Raw genomic sequence first — 8,276 nt, 5'->3', positions numbered from 1 at the left:
TTGAATAACATGTGCCTCAGTTAGGATGCAGTGTCACTGACCCAAATTATGACTGGTACTAACAGGCAATTTGTTTACCCACTTTGTAGTTACTATGTAATTTAATTTCTTTACCAATTTGTTTTTTCCTTGCCTTCATGGTGTTTGCTGCTATTCGTTTGTTGATTTTTACCTGTGGGTTGGTTAAACAGTTTGGCAAGGTTATACACATTGTACATATTGTACAGCAATAATACAATACAGCAATAATACATCAGTACAATGATAATACAGTAGTACTGCAAGAATACAGTATTTTACACAGTAACCAAGTTGAAATTAAATGACAGTTTTCTGATCCAGCTAGTGGTTTTTGTCTGATTGTTAACTTAATTGTCCATATATGGTAGATAGAAGTGTATTTGAACAGTCTCTTATTTATAAAGCATTTTTCTTTTCTTGATGCTTGGAGGTTTCTTCACTGTATACAGTTATTATCTCGTGTTTTCAGGGTGTGATATTTTCTGGCATCTTTGGTCTATGGGATGCAACTTAAACAACTTTTGTTAGTTAACATAGTAAAGTTTGTTTGTTTGTTTGTTTGTTTTCAGTAACCCAAACTTAATACACAGTTTTAACTTAGTTTGTTTACAATGTAATAAGAACAATGTAATAGGGACTGAGCTTTTTATAACATAAGCTATACTTTTGCAATTGTTGTATAGACATTCATTTTCATTTGGGGTGCATTATGAATATTTAACATTAAATGTAATGCTTAACAGCTAAAATAAATGCTCACAATCTTTCATGAGAAGGGGTATTGCTTCCCCTTGCTGAACACTTTGTTTTTAGTAACATATAACTTCAACAAGCTTTTTAGAATTAGAGTTAATTCGCTTGTGATACCAATTTTACTTTTGTTAACTGTTTAGAAGCACAAACCTTAACACCCATTGCTCCCCATGAACATAACAAAACAAAACAAAAGCATATAAAATTAAATCAACTATAACATTAAACCAAAATAAATTTTAAATACAGATACATGGAAATACTTTGAGGGTGTTTGTGGGTATACTTTCAAAATGCTTTGCTATGTTTGGGAGCCAAAGGTGGAAACCTGTTAAAAACGTGGAAACCTGTTGAAATTGTTTGGTTAGCTTTATCCATAAATTATTATTTTAAAACATTTTGGTTATGACAGTCTTATAACTATATTTAACAGTGCAAACAAATTTATAAAAGCCCAAACAAGAAATTGACATTTTATTAATATTATCTTTACCATAATGTTGAGGTTTCCCCTTACATTTTTTCTTTGAATAACAATTAGAAAAAAACTTAAAAAACAAAACTGTGATCGATAAAAGAGAATTCTTTTTGTTTGCAATTGCATTATTTGTTGAGACAGAAATATATGTACATATATTTGTAACTGAAACCTTTTTGAACTTTGCACAAAAAATTGTTGTTAAAAATACTATGATTATACCCCACTGTGATTTTAAAATAGTGTGGCCTTTATCAGAGCCTTCACTTACTACACTCAGCTCCATCTCTTTTTGTTTTATTTCTAGTTCTTTTTGTTTCTTTTCCATGTCTAGCTTGTGGTCTGCATCTTTGATTTGTCCCTCTGCCTCCAGTTTTGCCCATTCCTGTTTCAGGGTGTCCTTGGTAGTCATGGTTTCTGTTTTCTTGTGTTGGGGCGCCCTCTGCTGTTTACTGCCTGAAATGCTGCTTCTCTGTTGCCTCCTTAGGGTTGCTTAGCAACAGAATCTTTTTTTTTAACTCCTTCTACCTAGCTATTCCTGACAGAATTAGAAAGAAAAAGAAATTCATTTGCAAATGTGTTTTGCTGGTGTATGGTGACTCACAACTAGAGTCCCTTTGTTTAACAAAGATTCTTGTTAAACCCTAGTGCCTCTGCCTTTAGAGTACTCAGAAGGAAAAGACCAAAAAACCTGCCGACCTTTGCTTTTAACACAATCTCCTTAGCCTGCTTTACACACAGCTAGCAGGGTAAGAGAAAGAAAAAATCCTACTGACTTTTGCTTTTAAACCCAAATCTTTCAGTCTGCCTGCAGATAGCTAGCAGGGAGAGAAATAAAAACCTCACTGGCTTTTGTATTATATCTTATCTAATCTATCTATCTATCTATCTATCTATCTATCTATCTATCTATCCATCCCACCGCTGCCTACCATGTCATGGTATAATTCCCTGCTCTGAACCTTAGCGTCCAAAAGATGGCGTACCAGCATGAATTCCTCTAAGCTTAATTACCAGCTTAGAACCTGTAGCGCTGCCACCAACCAGGAATTCCAGTGCCTGGTACACTCTGGTCCCCCCAAAACCTTGCCCGGGGACCCCCAAGACCCAGACCCTCTGGATCTTAACACAAGGAAAGTAAACTCTTTCCTTCACCGTTGCCTCTCCCAGATTTCCCCTCCCTGGGTTACCCTGGAAGACCACTGTGATTCAAACCCCTTGAATCCTGAAACAGAGAGGAAAATGCACCTTCCCCCCTCCTTCTCTCTTCCCCTCCCAGATTCTTCCTGAGAGAAAGTAATCCTGGCACAGAGAGAAATCAGCCTCTCTCTCCCTCTTCCCTCCTTTCTCCCCACCAATTCCCTGGTGAATCCAGACCCAGTCCCCTGGGATCTCATCAGAGAAAAAAAACAATTAGGTTCTTAAACAAGAAACTTTTAATTAAAGAAAGAAAAAACAGTAAAAATTATCTTTGTAAATTTAAAAAAAAATGGAATAGGTACAGGGGTCTTTCAGCTATAGATACTGGGAACACCCTCCCAGCCTAAGTATACAAGTACAAATTAAAATCTTTTCAGCAAAATACCAATTTGAACTCCTTTCAGCCAAATACACATTTGAACTTCTTCCAGCCAAATACACATTTGCAAAATAAGAAAACAACCATAAGCCTAACTCGCTTATCTACCTAGTACTCACTAGTCTGAACTTATAAGAGCCTGTATTGGAGAGATTGGAGAGAAACCTGGTTGCACGTCTGATCCCTCTGAGCCCCCAGAGTGAACAACAACCAAAACTAACAGCACAGCACAAAAACTTCCCTCTCTCAAGATTTGAAAGTATCATGTCCTCTGATTGGTCCTCTGGTCAGGTGACAGCCAGGCTCACTGTCTCCTGCCAACCCCTTCCAGGCAAAGAGACATAAAGTACTCTGTGCTACCAACTTTTCTTATCTGTTTATGACAGAGCCAGAGTGGCTCACTCAATAAACGAACTTTTGGGGAAACTTTGGGATGGGGGTATCCTGTACAGGAGAGATGGGCTCCACCTAAACCAAAGTGGAACCAGACTGCTGGCACTAAACATTAAAAAGGTTGCAGAGCAGTTTTAAACTAGGAGATGGGGGAAAGCCGACTGCTGCAGAGGAGCATGTGGATCAGACACAGACTCTCTTAGGGGAGAGTCTAATGATAGGGAATCTCCAGTTATAGTCAGGAGCAGAGATGGAAGAGGATAATGTAAGGGCCAGATCAGATGATAAACAGTCACATAAAAAAGAATCTGACACGTCAGAAAAGGGCAGACAAATAAACAGGGACAAGTTTTTAAAGTGCTTGTACACAAATGCTAGAAGTCTAATAATAAGATGGGTGAATTAGAGTGCCTTGTGCTATAGGAGGATATTGATACAATAGGCATCACAGAAACCTGGTGGACTGAGAGCAATCAATGGAACACAATCATTCCGGGGTACAAAAATATATCGGAAGGACAGAACAGGTTGTGCAGGGGGAGGAGTGGCACTATATGTGAAAGAAATGTAGATTCAAATGAAGTAAAAATCTTAAGTGAATCCACATGCTCCATAGAGTCTCTATGGATAGAAATTTCATGTTCTAATAAAAATATAACATTAGGGATCTATTATCGACCACCTGACCAGACAGTAATAGTGATGATGAAATGCTAGAGAAATTAGCGAGGCTATCAAAATTAAGAACCCAATAATAGTGGGGGATTTTAATTATCCCCATATTGACCGGGAACGTTTCACTTCAGGACAAAATGCAGAGATAAAATTTCTCGATACTTTAAATGACTGCTTCGTGGAGCAGCTGGTATGGGAACCCACAAGGGGAGAGGCAACTCTAGATTTAATCCTGAGTGGAGTGCAGTAGCTGGTCCAAGAGGTAACTGTAGCAGGACTGCTTGGAAATAGTGCCCATAATACAATAGCATTCAACATCCCTGTGGTGGGAAGAACAGCTCAACAGCCCAACACTGTGGCATTTAGTTTCAAAAAGGGGAACTATACAAAAATGAGGGGGTTAGTTAAACAGAAGTTAAAAGGTACAGTGACTAAAGTGAAATCCCTGCAAGCTGCATGGGCGCTTTTTAAAGACACCATAATAGAGGCCCAACTTCAGTGTATACCCCAAATTAAGAAACACAGTAAAAGAACTAAAAAAGAGCCACTGTGGCTTAACAACCATGTAAAAGAAGCAGTGAGAGATAAAAAGACTTCCTTTAAAAAGTGGAAGTCAAATCCTAGTGAGGCAAATAGAAAGGAGCATAAACACTGCCAGATTAAGTGCAAGAGTGTAATAAGAAAAGCCAAAGAGGAGTTTGAAGAGTGGCTAGCCAAAAACTCCAAAGGTAATAAAATATTTTTTAAGTACGTCAGAAGCAGGAAGCCTGCTAACAACCAGTGGGCCCCCTTGACGATCGAGATACAAAAGGAAGCGCTTAAAGATGATAAAGTCATTGCGGAGAAACTAAATGGATTCTTTGCTTCAGTCTTCACGGCTGAGGATGTTAGGGAGATTCCCAAACCTGAGCTGGCTTTTTGTAGGTGACAAATCTGAGGAACTGTCACAGATTGAAGTGTCACTAGAGGAGGTTTTGGAATTAATTGATAAACTTAACAGTAACAAGTCACTGGGACCAGACGGCATTCACCAAGAGTTCTGAACGAACTCAAATGTGAAGTTACGGAACTATTAACTAAGATTTGTAACCTGTCCTTTAAATCGGCTTCGGTACCCAGAGCCGGCTTAGGAAGTGCGGGGCCCAATTCAAAACAGTTTTGACGGGGCCCCGGCAGGGAAGACAAAAAAAAAAAAAGAAACATGTAAAAAAAAACATGCGGGACTTGTACTCAGCGGGCGGTGCTCCGAGTCTTTGGCTGTACTTCGGCGGCGGGTCCTTCACTCGCTCCAGATGTTCGGTGGCACTGAAGGACCTGCTGCCGAAGTGCCGCTGAAGACCCAGAACAAGCGAAGGAACCACCGCCGAAGTGCTTGCCGAAGACCCGGAGTGCCACCAGGTGAGTAAAAATTAAAAAGGCGCCCTCTAGCCAGGGAAGAGATTCTCACTGGCCTTGGGGCCCTCTTAGATACGGGGCCCAATTCGGAGGAATTGGTGGAATTGGCCTAACGCCGGCCCTGTCGGTACCCAATGACTGGAAGTTAGCTAATGTAACGCCAATATTTAAAAAGGGCTCTAGAGGTGATCCCGGCAATTACAGACCGGTAAGTCTAACGTCAGTACTGGGCAAATTAGTCGAACAATAGTTAAGAATAAAATGGTCAGACACATAGAAAAACATAAACTGTTGAGCAATAGTCAACACGATTTCTGTAAAGGGAAATCGTGTCTTACTAATCTATTAGAGTTCTTTGAAGGGGTCAACAAACATGTGGACAAGGGGAATCCAGTGGACATAGTATACTTAGATTTTCAGAAAGCCTTTGACAAGGTCCCTCACCAAAGGCTCTTACGTAAATTAAGCTGTCATGGGATAAACGGGAAGTTCCTTTCCTGGATTGAGAACTGGTTAAAAGACAGGGAACAAAGGGTAGGAATTAATGTAAATTCTCAGAATGGAGAGGGTTAACTAGTGGTGTTCCCCAAGGGTCAGTCCTAGGACCAATCCTATTCAATTTATTCATAAATGATCTGGAGAAAGGGGTAAACAGTGAGATGGCAGATGATACTAAACTGCTCAAGATAGTTAAGACCAAGCAGATTGTGGAGAACTTCAAAAGATCTCACAAAACTAAGTGATTGGGCAACAAAATGGCAAATGAAATTTATGTAGACAAATGTAAAGTAATGCACACTGGAAAAAATAACCCCAACTATACATACAATATGATGGGGGCTAATTTAGCTACGAGTCAGGAAAAAGATCTTGGAGTCATAGTGGACATTCTCTGAAGGTGTCTACGCAGCGTGCAGAGGCAGTCAAAAAAGCAAACAGGATGTTAGGAATCATTAAAAGGGGATAGAGAATAAGACTGAGGAATATCTTATTGCCCTTATATAAATCCATGGTACGCCCACATCTCCAATACTGTGTACAGATGTGGTCTCCCTCACCTCAAAAATATATACTGGCACTAGAAAAGGTTCAGAAAAGGGCAACTAAAATGATTAGGGGTTTGGAGAGGTCCTATAGAGGAAAGATTAAAGCGGCAAGGTCTCTTCCACTTGGAAAGATGAGACTAAGAGGGGATATGATAGAGGGTATATAAAATCATGAGTTATATGGAGAAAGTGGATAAGGAAAAGTATTTGCTTATTTCCATATACAAGAACGAGGGGTCACCAAATGAAATTAATAGGCAGCAGGTTTAAAACAAATAAAAGGAAGTTCTTACTTCACGCAGCGCACGGTCAATTTGTGGAACTACTTACCTGAGGAGGTTGTGAAGGCTGGGACTATAACAGCATTTAAAAGAGAACTGGATAAATTCATGGTGGCTAAGTTCATAAATGGCTATTAGCCAGGATGGGTAAGGAAATGGTGTCCCTAGCCTCTGTTTGTTAGAGATGGAGATGGATGGCAGGAAGAGATCATTTGATCATTGCCTGTTAGGTTCACTTCCTCTGGAGCACCTGGCATTGGCCACTGGCGATAGACAGATACTGGGCTAGATGGACCTTTGGTCTGATCCAGTACGGCCGTTCTTATGTTCTTAACGAATGCTGGAAACTTGGAACAAACACTCCCTCACGCAGAGGCCGTGCAGCCTGTGGTCTCACTGCTGCAGAATGGGGAGAGGCCTAGAGTAGCTGGGTTTTTAAGAGGGCTGGATAAATCGCTGACCAGTAACAATGCTTATAGGAGGAACCTACATGTCATGGTGATAGGCACAGTGCAAGAATGTGACCAGGCCAGTAGATCCACTCAAAGTAACCAAGTTGCCATGCTTCAGGGAGCGAGCTCACCATGGCAGGCGTTGTATACTGGGCTGGCTATGTGAAGTCTGGACGTTGCTCATTCGGGTCCATCTTCTGACACACAAGGGGTTCTGGCTCCTATCAAGAGGCAGGAGACTGCACTCCATGGGCCAGTGATACGATCTGCTGTGGAAAGTCAAAAGAACGAGGAGTACTTGTGGCACCTTAGAGACTAACACATTGCCCCTGCCCCGAGCACCGGCTCCACACTCCCATTGCCCGGTAACTATGGCCAATGGGAGCTGGGGGGTGGTGCCTACGGCCGGGTGAGAGCAGTGCGCGGATCCTCCTGCTCCCACCCCTCTCCTAGGAACCATTACTGCTGGCCACTTCCGGGGGTGCAGCGCAGAGCCTTGGCCATGCTGCACCGCTGACTGGGAGCTGCCCGGGGTAAGACCCCCCCACCCCAATCCCGAGCCTCAGCCTTGAGTTCCTCCAACTCAGAACCCTCTCCTGCACTCCAAAACCCCTCTTCCCCAGCTCCACCCAGAGCCTGCACTCCCAGCAGGAGCCCTCAACCCCCTGCACCCCAACCCCCAGCCCAGAGCCCCTACTCGCACTACCAAATTCCTTGGCCCCACCCCCCAGCCTGGAGCCCCCTCCTGCACCCTAAACCCCTCATTCCTGCCACAACCCCCAGAGCCTGCCCTCCCAGCTGGAGCCCTCACCCCCTGTACCCCAACCCCCTTTTCTAGCCTGAAGCCACCTCCTGCACCACAAACCCCTCATCCCAGGGCCCACCCCAGAACCTGCACCCTCAGCCAGAACCCTCACCCCCACCCACACCCCAACCCCAGCCCAGAGCCCCCTCCTGCACCTTGAACCCCTAATTCTGGTCCCCACTCAGAGCCCAGACCCCAATTAGAGCCCTCACCCCCCTGTACCCCAACCCCTGCCCAAGCCCAGTGAAAGTGAGTGAGGGTAGGGGAGAGCGAGTCACTGAGGGAGGGAGAATGCAGTGAATGGGGAACAGTGCCTCGGGAAGGGGCGAGGCTAGGGTGTTTGGTTTTGTGTGATTAGAAAGTTGGCACCCTACCAACTATTAGAAAAGCTGGACATG

This window comes from Gopherus evgoodei, chromosome 7 (genome assembly GCF_007399415.2).
Source record: "Gopherus evgoodei ecotype Sinaloan lineage chromosome 7, rGopEvg1_v1.p, whole genome shotgun sequence".
In the NCBI taxonomy this organism is placed as follows: domain Eukaryota; kingdom Metazoa; phylum Chordata; order Testudines; family Testudinidae; genus Gopherus; species Gopherus evgoodei.
This window is presented reverse-complemented; position numbering follows the sequence as displayed.